The following is a 13,049-nucleotide window of genomic DNA, read 5'->3' on the forward strand; positions in this document are numbered from 1 at the left end:
ATCCGGCGCAGGAAGCCGCCACCACGCGTGTAGCTGTCGGGGTCGCCGGATCCACCGTGGGAACTGCTACCGTCGTCGCCATCGGATTCACCGTGGGAAGCCACCGGCGCCATTGGTGCCACCGGATCTACCCGCGGGAAGCCGCCGCACTGAGAGACGCCGCTAAGAGGGGAGGGGAGGGGGAGGAGGAGGAGGAGGAGAGGGAGTGGCAGAGAGGGGGCGGCAGAGGAGGAGTGGTGCCGCTGGTCGGGAGAGGGGAGGGGATGGGACGAGGTGCCACCGGTCGGGGAGGAGCCGAGCAAAAGGAGGAGCTTGTGGTCGGGGGAAGGTGTGATTCGGGCTAGGGTTTTGATGGATTTAGAATCGATCCGAGCCGTCCATCAAAACAAATGGCTCAAATCGAGCCAGCGTCCATATCGGGCCGTAGCACCACGCGTATTTCATGGGTTGGGCGCACAATAGCAGGCCGATAAGGTCTAATGGGACTTTTTCTTACAACTTTTTCTATTTCTAAGGTCTAATGGGGCTCATATCATAAAATCTAAATCCTAATCATATAATATTTTTGTATTTATTATATTTTTAGTTTATCCGCTGCAATGCACGGGCATCTCATTATTAAAAATGTTTAAACAATTAAAAATATCTTGACCTGTTCCCTCTGCTCTTTTTTTTTCTTTGTCCCTATCCGCTCTTTTTTTATTTTTTTTCCCTCCCTGTATAATCTTCTTTCATTTTTTTTATATCTACTTATTAATATTTGACCTCAAATACAATTTGTAAATAAAAAACAATACTTACTCTCACAAAAATAATAAGATTAATTTTTACGATTTGTTAAACTCAACACATTTTATTCAGGTAACAATACACAGGTATATTCCCACAATTGCAAAGTGTGTATAATTTAACTGGATAGGTTTCTTGTGGAGGAACCAATCAACCTAGATTCAAATCTTTGATTTAAGACGGTTGCTCAAGGCGTTTGTGGTAACTTCGTCAATCTCAATGCTCGTGTTTCTAAAAAGTATATATTCTCGCAACTCAAAGTACATTTAGTACAAAAATTCCACTCATATTTTATTAGACTTACCTACATAAAAAATAAATATTTCCATTTGTGATACAAATTTTCATCCGTCGCCTTTTGGACAAAGAAAATCGCATTGTTCGTTCATCCATTTTCTCCCATGCTACAAATCATCCCAACTAAACATCATATATATTCCACAAATATAGAACAAACATTTTTTTAGCAGATTAGTTGACTAAACCAAACAACACTTTTTATCACTGTACACCTGGTGCAACGCACGGGCACTTTTGCTATATATATGAAAATGTATATTTGCACTCGGGGTTCACATGTACCTACAATTTACACCGTTGATGTGTTCCAAGATTCATGCTGCAAAATGTACCTAACCTTAACCAAATGAATGCTTACTATAGAGAGAAAAGATTAGGATTAGGTTGGTTCACAATATGTATAACATGTATGTTGCCTTTTTTACCAAATAATTTTTTTCCAATAACAATCATATATGACATTTATATAACTAGTGCATTGTATTTCTCTAACCCTTATTTTGTTTATAACATGCTATTTAGTCACCAAATTGTCATCTTGCAAAAATGATACTTCCAAAATGATATATATCCTACCATCAAAAACTACATAAACAAGATAATTTATATAAACAAGGTAAACTACATATACAAGTTTTGCATAAAAGAAATACAAAAATTACATAAACAAGGTAATTTACACTTGTAAAAAATATAGTATAACGTAAACATCATGCATGGTACATTTTGTTAGCACCTAATATACTTGCCCTAAGATTTGTGCAAGCTACATATAGGGTGTAGATTGTGGGTATATATATATAATATATAAATAATACATCTGTTGCATCCAGTCATACAGTGAATCACATGTATAAAATAATCACACGGTCCTGGTGGAAAGAAAATACAGAATACACAAAAAGAAAACATTGGCCATCGGCAGCTCTCATCGGCATTGGCAAAGAGCAGCACGCATCTGTCGCCGGTTATATTTGCTGATCTACAGCCTAGAGCATTTTGCATCCACTCTCGATCGGTCTGATTGGACAGCCCGGGGGCGTGCGGCGACCGGCAAGCAGCACCTTCCAGGCCACCGTCGATGTGGATTGACCACGATGGAGCCGTCGGCGTCGAGGCATCCGTTCTCCTCTGCGTTGTCAAAAATAATAAAGACAAAAAAAAGAAACAATGGAAAAAAAACAAAATATATGTGATGCCGATGACTTGCGCAGGCAGCGGCTCGCTCCTGCAGCTGCAGCGCCTCAAAACCGACAACTTGTGCGAGATCCCTCACGCCGCCGAGAGTGCCTCCCACGGTCGAGCTCGTAGTTGCCGGGAGTGGAAGGTAACGGAGCCGCTCGTGGTCCATGTCGCTGCCCATGCCATCGGTCGAGCTTCCACCAGCTTCGGCGGCCACCTCTCAATCCACATCATGGTGGTTTGGAAGGTGCTGCTTGCGCCGATCGCCGTGATTGCAGTCAGTCGCCGCTGCACGGGGTTGACAAGAGACGACACCAGGTCCCCTCCACTCTCCACGTCGTCGGCTGACACATAGGGTCAGATCCGGCCGCTCCGATCATTGAGAAGCGACGGTTGCGGGCGACGACCACTGCATCAGGGAGATGGAATCTACCTTCGGTGGTGGCGTTGCCGCGTCGGTCATTCGCCAGTCTCCAAGGCGGGCATGGACGAGACGGCCCCATCATCTTCACCGGCCACCGCCGCCGCTCCTTCTTCACCGCATCCCAGCTGGTCCGGCCATCTTGACGGTGGGATGAGGCGTTCGACGGCCGAGTGAATGGATCCAAAAATTTCGGGGATTAGGGGTTGGATGGTTACTGCCGGATAGAAACTCATATAAATAGACAGTGTCCGTCATAGTAAAAAAATTACTCAGACTATGATAGTAGGAACATCAAGTAAAAAATTTACTCAGACTATGATAGTAGGGGGAGGGGCGCAGGGGTGGGATCGAGATTGGTCGTCAATTAGTTAAATTTTAACTGCATACGTATGGACTTGGTGGGAGCAGGGTGGGGAGTGTGTGTGGGTGGGGTTGGGGCACCTGTATAGTAGTTATATATATATATATATATATATATATATATATATATATATATATATATATATATATATATATATATATATATATATATATATATATATATATATATATATATATATATATATATATATATATGATCTCTCTTTTGTACTCCCAGGTGTATGTACTCCCTCTTCTTAATGGATATCCATTAGTTCATAATGAATAATTAGATAAAAAAAAGAAAACACCATTTCTATTTTTTTTCAAATATCTGCATGCACCGGCCGGTGCGTACGTAAATTTAATGGAAGCTCGTTGGAAGTATATACCTTTTTTTCTCATTAAAAATATATACTTAGCTACTTGTTGTAGAAGTATATATACTTGTTTTGTATTGTAGTATAAGTATGTACTTTTTAAAAGTAGTATGTTAGTACATACTTCTTTTCTTTCCAACTAGTATATTCATGATTAATATTAATAGTTAATCTCGAGGATTATAAGCATATACTGCCTTTTTAAGAGGATCGTGCTGCTTCTTTTAATTAGCTAGATACGCACATATGCCATGCTGCCACAGCCACATACTCCCTCCGTTTCAAAATATTTGATACCATTGACTTTTTAGCACATGTTTGACCGTTCGTCTTATTAAAATAATTTGTGAAATATGTAAAACTATATATGTACATGAAAGTATATTTAACAATGAATCAAATATAGATATGAAAAGAATAAATAATTACTTAAAATTTTTGAATAAGACGAATGGTCAAACACGTACTAAAAATTCAACGATGTCAAACATTTTGAAACGGACGGAGTACTTGTTTTTTTTTTACCTAGAGAAGTATATGCTGCCACATACTTCTTTTCTACTACTTTTTTACGTAGAGAAGTAAAGTATATACTACTTTGTATTAGTATATACTATCATTTTTATAGAGAAGTATATGCTACCTTTGTATTAGGACTATCCTTAGGCTTGGCTGATACATGCATGCATGCTGTGCCGTGACAAAAAATGTTGCATGGGTCCTTTCCTGAAATATGCATGTATTTGGAAAATTGGAAGTAGCATATGCCACTGGTGGAGAAACCATCTTTCGTCGATCGGCCGAATTCCACAATAGTCCCGAATGCAATAAAAACCGGGGCTAAAGATGATCTTTAGTTCCGGTTAAAAAGGGTAACGGGCATATTTGATCTTTACTCCCGGTTGGTCAAGATCATCTTTAGTCCCGGTTCAAATGCTGTCAGGGCCTGTCAGGCCCCCCCGGGACACACCAACCGGGACTAAAGATCGTAACTTCAGTCCCGGTTGGTAATACCAACCAGGACTATAGATCTCGGGGATCTTTAGCCCAACACCAACCGGGACTAAAGTCCCACCCCTATATATATGTCTTCTTCCTCCTCCAGCTGCCCGAGCAAGCTTCAAAATTTCTTCAAAAAAGAGGGCAGGTCATGCCAAAATTTCTAGTGAATTTATTTTGGTGATTACATATAAATCGGAGGTGCCTAAAAGGTTTGCAACTTCATCCTCCAATGTTTTTTTTTGTCATATTACATTTGCAGCTATGTTTTGCACACTTTTTTGTCTCCAAAATGTAGTTGTAAGTTGATGAGGGAGAAAATTTGTGTGGGGAAGAAAGAATATATAGAAATTTAGTTGATTTGCTAAAGAAGGTTTTATAAAATAGTTGAGAAGGAAAACTATAGTGAAAGTTAATCTTGAATACTAGAAAACAAACTAAAATAAAAATTAAAAGAAGTAAAACACATTAAAATTAGTTTAAAACTTTAGAAATAGTAAATAAGAATTATTTGGTGTAATATTTTATGATTTTTGTATGAATAAAGATATGTCATTATTGTATGACTGTTGAAACAGTTTGTAATTATCTTATAATTATTGTATGACTGTCATTATTGTAAGAATAATTATTTTTGTACGATTTTTTTTCGACTCATGTAGATGGATCGGCAATGGATGTACGCTGACCGGCGGTCCAAAGAGTTTATTGACGGCGTGCACTATTTTTTGAGAGTGGCCGAAGCTAACAGGCAAAGGGGTTTTATTTGTTGTCCATGCAATAAGTGTAAGAATCAGAAAGAGTATTCTGCATCCAGGACTATTCATTTCCACTTGTTTGAGTCGGGGTTCATGTCAAGCTATAATTGTTGGGACATCCCACGGAGAGCAAGGTGTTGAAATGGAAGAAGATGAAGTAGAAGATGACAATATTCCGGACTTTGCTCAGTACGTTGGATTTGAAGGAAATCAAACAGGCGAGGAGGAAAGGGATGCTGATGGTAACGACGTTGCGGATGATCTTGGTCAGATGTTGCAGGACACCAAGTAGGACTGCGAAAGTGAAAAGGGAGCCCATAAATTGGACAAGATGTTAGAGGACTACAGAACTTCGTTATACCCAGGTTGCGAGCAGGGGCACAAAAAGTTGGATACCACTCTGGAGTTCTTGCAATGGAAGGCAAAAAATGGGGTTAGTGACAAGGCATTTGGCGATTTATTGAAACTCGTCAAGAACATTCTTCCGGAGGGAAACAAATTGCCCGAGACAACGTACGAGGCTAAGAAGATAGTCTGCCCGCTAGGACTGGAAGTTCAGAAGATTCACGCATGTCCGAATGATTGTATCCTATATCGCGGTGAGGAGTATGAGAACCTAGAAGCATGCCCTGTTTGCAAAGCACTACGATACAAGATTAGACGAGACGATCCAGGAGAAGTTGACGGGCAGCTAACAAAGAAGAGAATTCCTGCTAAGGTGATGTGGTATTTCCCTATAATACCACAGCTAAGGCGTTTGTTAGGAACAAGGGGAATGCTAGAATGATGCGATGGCACGCTGAAGAGCGTCAACAGGACGGGATGCTGAGACACCCCGCCGATGGTTCGCAATGGTGAAACATAGACAGAAAATTTAAAGAATTTGGAAAGGACACACGAAACATACGGTTTGGTTTGAGTATGGATGGCATGAATCCTTTTGGAGAGATGAGCAGCGGCCATAGCACTTGGCCCGTTATGATGTGTATCTACAACCTCCCCCCCTGGCTATGCATGAAGAGGAAGTACATAATGATGCCGATTATTATTCAAGGCCCCAAGCAACCTGGTAACGACATCGATGTGTACCTAAGACCACTGGTCGAAGATCTTAAGCTGTTGTGGAAGAAGGAAGGTGTCCCCGTGTGGGACGAGGACAAACAGGAGGAGTTTAACATACGAGCGCTGCTGTTCGTAACCATCAACGATTGGCCTGCACTTAGCAACCTATCCGGACAGTCCAACAAGGGGTACAAGGCTTGCACTCACTGTATGGATGAAACAGAAAGTACGTATCTTAAGCACTGTAGGAAGGTTATATACATGGGTCATCGTCGATTCCTTGCAGCAAACCACCCGGTACGGAAGAAAGGCAAGCACTTTGAACATAAGGCTGACCACCGTACGAAGCCTAAACATCGCAACGGGAAAACAGTGTTTGCTATGGTTAAAGATCTTAAAGTAGTGTTCGGAAAGGGGCCTAGAAGCCAGCCTATAGAGAGCGAAGATGGTCACGCGGCGATGTGGAAAAAGAACTCTATATTTTGGGAGTTACCCTATTGGGAATTCTTGGACGTACACCACGCAATCGACGTGATGCACCTCACTAAGAACCTTTGCGTAAACCTTCTTGGTTTCCTAGGTGTATACGGAAAGTCGAAAGATACACTGGAAGCACGTAATGATTTGAAGCATAAGGAACAACGCGGCGACCTTCACCCGGAACCAAAGGAGAAAGGAAGCCATTACTTAAGTCCAGCCAGCTACACTCTTAGCAACGCAGAGAAGGAAAGTATGTTTGAATGCTTGGAGAGCATAAAGGTACCGTCTGGATACTCCACGAATATCAAGCGAATAATAAGCATTAAGGAGAAGAAGTTCACAAACCTAAAGTCTCATGACTGTCACGTGTTGATAACACAACTGCTACCAGTTATAATAAGGGGTATCCTTCCAGACAATGTCCGGGCAACAATAACAAAGCTATGTGCATTCATGAACGCAATTTCGCAGAAGGTCATCGATCCGGATAGATTAGAAGCCCTTCAGAATGATGTGGTGCAATGTCTCGTCAGTTTTGAGTTGATATTTCCACCTTCATTTTTCAATATAATGACGCATCTGCTTTGTCACCTTGTGAAAGAGATCAGTATTCTCGGGCCTGTGTACCTACACAACATGTTTCCTTTCGAGAGGTACATGGGCGTTCTGAAGAAGTATGTTCGTAACCGTGCTCGTCCAGAGGCAAGCATCGCCAAGGGTTATGGAACAGAGGAGGTCATCGAATTTTGCGTAGAATTTATCGAAGATATTCGCCCAATCGGGGTACCTGAATCACGCCATGAAGGGAGACTACGGGGAAAGGTAGCTCTCGGAAGGAAAGCAATAATGACGGTAGACAACAATTTATTCCGTAAAGCCCATTTCACGGTTCTGCAACAATCTTCATTGGTAGCTCCTTACATCGAGGAGCACTTGGCTCTAGTTCGCGCCAGGAACATCGGTAAGTCCAATGCATGGATTACACGGCATCACATTGATACTTTCCTCGCATGGATACGACAACATCTCATGGGTAACGAGTCGATCAACCAACAACTTGCCTTCCTGGCAAGGGGACCGTTTGGGTCGATCGCGACATTTCAGGGATATGAGATCAATGGGTACACATTCTACACGAGAGCCCAAGACATGAAGAGCACGAACCAAAACAGCGTTGTTCGTGTTGATGCCATGGGACACGATGGAACAACTGGCACGTATTACGGTGCCATCGAGGACATATGGGAACTTGACTATGGTCCTCTCAAGGTCCCTCTATTCCGGTGCCAATGGGTTAGGTTGACTGGTGGAGGCGTAATGATTGATGACAGTGGGATGACAACGGTTGACCTTAACAAGGTTGGATACTCGGACAAACCTTTTGTCCTTGCCAATGATGTAACACAAGTCTTTTTCGTGAAGGACATGTCTAGCAAAGGAAAGAAGGGCAGAGGGCCTGACGAGCCTAAGCGTCACGTGGTTCTCCCAGGCAAAAGAAAAATCGTCGGAGTTGAGGACAAGACTGACGAGGATTACGATCAGCTGGATGGGCAACCCCCTTTCATGGTGACGATTGACCCTAGCATCCTCCTATCAAATGAAGACACCTCTTACTCACGTAGCGATCACAAGGAGGGAACAATAGTGAGGAGAAAGTACGTGCGGTCAACCGTCACCGCCGATGTATTGCCGTAATTATTGTGTACACGATGTAAACTATTTTGGATGTATTGATTATCCATATAAATCAATTGATGTATGGCATATGTTAATTACGCACGATTATTAGATGTTTTAACAAGTTTAAATCATGTATATGCTAGTTATATGCGATACTTACAATTTTTAAAAGTTTTAAATCACGCAGGTGGCAATTTCATATGTTAATTAGAGTTTTTAACATTTAATTTACTATCATTCATATGCTAATTATAATTGACTAGAGAATTTTTAAAAGTTCTAAATCATGCATGTGGCATTTACATATGTTAATTAGAGTTTTTCACAATTTAATTTACTATCATTCATATGCTAATTATATATGACTATTCGAATTTTTAAAATTTTTAAATCATGCATATGGCATTTACATATGTTAATTAGAGTTTTTAATAATTAATTTAATATAATTCCTATGCTAAGTATATATGATGATTACAATTTTTATTAATTTTAAATCATGCCGTATGTATATACATATGTTAATTAGAGTTTTTACCAATTTAATAATATCATTCATATGCTAAGTATATATGATTATTAGAATTTTTATTAATTTTAAATCATATATTTGCTTATTACGTTTTATCCACTTAATTTATTACAGACAACAATAATTTTTCGAAGTAATTGTCATTAATCTTTGTACTTTAAATAATTGTAATGCATTATCTTCTATTTTAGAAACACATATGTAATGGAAAATAATATTCAGTGCGCTTATCAGTAGTCCCGGTTCTTAACCCTAACCGGGTTTAAAAAGAATTTGGAAATAGCAGGAAAAGATCTTTAGTCCCGGTTGATGAGAATAACCGGGAGTAAAGATATCTTTACTCCCGGTTGTTGAGAGATCTTTTCTTTAGTCCCGGTTGTTCTCAACAATCGGGAGTAAAGATATCTTTACTCCCGGTTGTTCTCATCAACCGGGACTAAAGATCTAGGACTATATATATTCCCGATGCGCGCCCTCGTCTTCTCCACCAACACTTAGAAGTTTTTGCCCGATCGATCTCTCTCGGCTTCTCCTTCGCCGCCACTGCCTAGGGCATCCCCGCTCCGACGCCGCCACCGTATCTCGCCGTCGTCTCGCACTCGTCGTCGTCGCCGCCGCCTCCACCTCCTCCGCCGCCGCCGCATCTCTGGGCTGAGAGCCGCCGCTGTCTCCCTCTCGATCTCTCTCTCTCCCTCTCGGTTGCCGCCGGCCGCCGAGTTTCAGACGCCGACGCCGACCTCGTCACGACACGACGCCGCGCCACGACGACGCCGCGCCACGAGACGCCACGACGCCGCCGCGGCACTGCACCGGCGCCACGCCGCCACGCCGCTGCCGCGCCACGCGCCACCGGCGGCCGGCGCGCCACGACGCCACCACGCAACGCCGCCGCCGTGAAACGCCGCCACTGGGCGTAGCGCCACGACAGCACCGCGCCGCACGCCGCACGCCGCCGCCCCGCCACGCGCCGGCCCGATGCCGCGCGCGGCGCCACGCCGCCGCCGCGCCGCCCCGCCGCCGCTCCGCTGCCGCCACACCGAGAACGTGAACGAGCGAACGAACGTGAACGAGAACAAGGTGAATGAACGTGAACGAGAACGAGCCAACGAACGTGAACGAGCCAACGAACGTGAATGAGAACGAGCGAACGAACGTGAACGAGAACAAGGTGAATGAACGTGAACGAGAACGTTGTCGGACGAACGTGAACGAGCCAACGAACGTGAACGTGAAATGCAATTATAGGCAGGTTAATGAACGTGAACGAACAAACGTAGGTGAATGAAACATGACCTTAACGAGAACGCGAATGTGAACGATATCGTGAATGAAACGTGAACGTCAAATGCCATATATGTTACTTCGCGTTTATCCTAATACATCTTTTTGTATCTTGCAGAAAAGATGTTGTCGGAGTCGTCCCTCAAGCCGGAATGGTAGAGCCAGCCCTCGAAGGAATTCGCCCAGGCAAGTGACGTAATTATATATATATATATATATATATATATATATATATATATATATATATATATATATATATATATATATATATATATATATATATATATATATATATATGATTGTTATATTTGTAATGCAATTAAGATTATTAGATTTGTAATTAGACTTAATTAGCATATAAGATTGTGTAGTGTTCTAATATACAACAGTTACACTTAGAATACATGACTATTTGAGTTTTAGTATAAGATTATTGGAGTTTTAATATAAGATTATTATATTTGTAATTAGACTTAGTATATAATTATTGACTAGCTAGGGTCCTATAATATACGTCACCTAGACTTAGCATATATCACTATTTGAGTTTTAGTATAAGATTATTAGATTTGTAATTAGACTTAGCATGTAAGATTGTGTAAGGTTCTAATATACGACAGTTACACTTAGCATACATCACTATTTTAGTCTTAGCATATATATAAGATTATTGGAGTTTTAATATAAGATTATTATATTTATAATTAGACTTAGTATATAATTATTGACTAGCTAGGGTTCTATAATATACGTCACCTAGACTTAGCATATATCACTATTTGAGTTTTAGTATAAGATTATTAGATTTGTAATTAGACGTAGCATGTAAGATTGTGTAGGGTTCTAATATACGACAGTTACACTTAGCATACATGACTATTTTAGTCTTAGCATATAAGATTATTGGAGTTTTAATATAAGATTATTATATTTGTAATTAGACTTAGTATATAATTATTGACTAGCTAGGGTCTTATAATATACATCACCTAGACTTAGCATATATCACTATTTGAGTTTTAGTATAAGATTGTGAAAACATAAATGTCTCATGACTTAGCAAATGTTTCCTATATGAACAGATGGCTGATCGCAATGAGGAACAGATATTGTACGATACAATCGCGGAGGGAAGTAGCCAGTACTGGAACGAAGAAGAGGGGAACGAGGATCCAAACCAGTATTTGAACGAGGAAGGGAACGTGGAGAGGGATGCGGAGGGGAACCAGGAGTGGCACGTGGAAAGGGATGTGGAGGGGAACCAGGAGGAGGCTAGTGGAAGTCAACCCTCCGTTGGACAGAAGAGAGCACGCGGGCAACGAGGTGCCGCGAAGAAGCTTGAGGGGTCGGCACATCATAACGGAAGTGGAATAAGCTGGACGACCTAGTGCCCCGGCAGAAGCCGCCAAGAACTATGTATGTCACAGCGGTTGGGTTGTGCGGGATAACGTGCCTGTCAGTACCGTGTACTGGCGAAGAACAAGGGCACACGGAGATCATGAGAGCTTTGTCCCAGATTCGGAGAAAGAGATGCTGTGGACCACAATGCTCGAGACATTCACCCTTCCCGCGGGTACAGAGGACAAAGTGAAAAGGTGGACTCTGAAGAAAATGGCAGAACAGTTTCAGAGCTTCAAGGGAGAGCTATACAAGAAATATATCCTGAAGGGGCAGACACCGAACTTCAACACATTCCCAAAGCTAAGGGATCATTGGGACGAGTTCGTTGCATATAAGACAGGTGAACAAGGGCAGGCGATGATGGAAAGAAACAAAGAAAATGCCGCCAAGAAGAAGTATCATCACCACTTGGGGTCAGGCGGCTATAGCGTCGCGATGCCGAAGTGGGAGGAGATGGAGGCTAGCTTGCTTGAGAGGGGTATCGAACCGGCCACCGCTAATTGGCCGGAACGATCAAAGTTCTGGTACTATGCTCACGGTGGAATGCTCAACCTAGCTGATGGCTCACTGGTCTTCGGCGATCAGATACAAGAGGCTGCGCGTCGACTAACAGACGCAGTGGAAGCCTCTTCTCAGGGCACGTTCCGACCGGACAGAGAGAGGGACAAGCTGTCACTCGCCCTGCAGACTCCAGAGCATCTAGGACGAACATGAGGGAAAGGGGTGATTCCTTGGAAGATTGGGTTCAAGGAGGACATCCACACGTACAGGAGTCGGATGAGGAGCAAGAGAGATACCGAGGAAAATATTGCAGAATCTTGAGTTCAGGGTATCGAGCTACGAGCTCAGCATGCAAGAGGAGGTGGCAAGGAAGGTTGATGAACGCATGGCCGCACATCAGTCCAATGATCCCCAGCCGACCATTCCTCCTGCAATGGTGAGCCCGTCAGGAAACCGTAGCAACTGCGCCTCAACGGGGCAGGTAGGATCACAGAGCATGGACGCCATGCAAACCCAGGACGAATCCACCTGCCCCGTTGATGACATCACTCAGCGGACACCATGTGAGCTGCATATTCCTTTCAAGAACTTATCAATAAAGGTAAGCTCGTAGTTTATATATTTTAGATTTGCCCATTCCGCTAGTTGCTGCTTATATATGTTGATTACTAATAAATAACCTCTCACCACATGAAGGTGGCGTCGGGCATGGCCATCCCAACGGACCCTTCAGGTACTTACCATTGTAGGCCGATTCCAGCAGGATACTCCAAGGTCGAAGTTGAGTTGGTCGAAGGCGCGTACGAGGACCTCGAGCTGGATTACCCTGGAGGAGACGGTGAGACGCATCTACGAGACACAAGCCATGCCATTATTCTATGGCGCAGGCGGTACATCATCCTCCCTGGGCGACAAGCGGC

At 42.7% G+C, this 13,049-nt stretch overlaps 1 long non-coding RNA gene across 1 annotated transcript; it reads right to left on the minus strand.

Annotated features, from left to right (window-relative positions):
• Positions 1–1,925: 1,925 nt before the first annotated feature.
• LOC136351736 (uncharacterized) lies at positions 1,926–2,937 on the minus strand. The gene is made up of 2 exons (XR_010734868.1): positions 2,705–2,937; positions 1,926–2,220 (listed from the first exon to the last, which is right to left on the minus strand). It is a non-coding gene; the product is annotated as an uncharacterized lncRNA (long non-coding RNA).
• Between the last annotated feature and the right edge of the window lie 10,112 nt (positions 2,938–13,049).

This window comes from Oryza sativa, chromosome 9 (genome assembly GCF_034140825.1).
Source record: "Oryza sativa Japonica Group chromosome 9, ASM3414082v1".
NCBI lineage: Eukaryota > Viridiplantae > Streptophyta > Magnoliopsida > Poales > Poaceae > Oryza > Oryza sativa.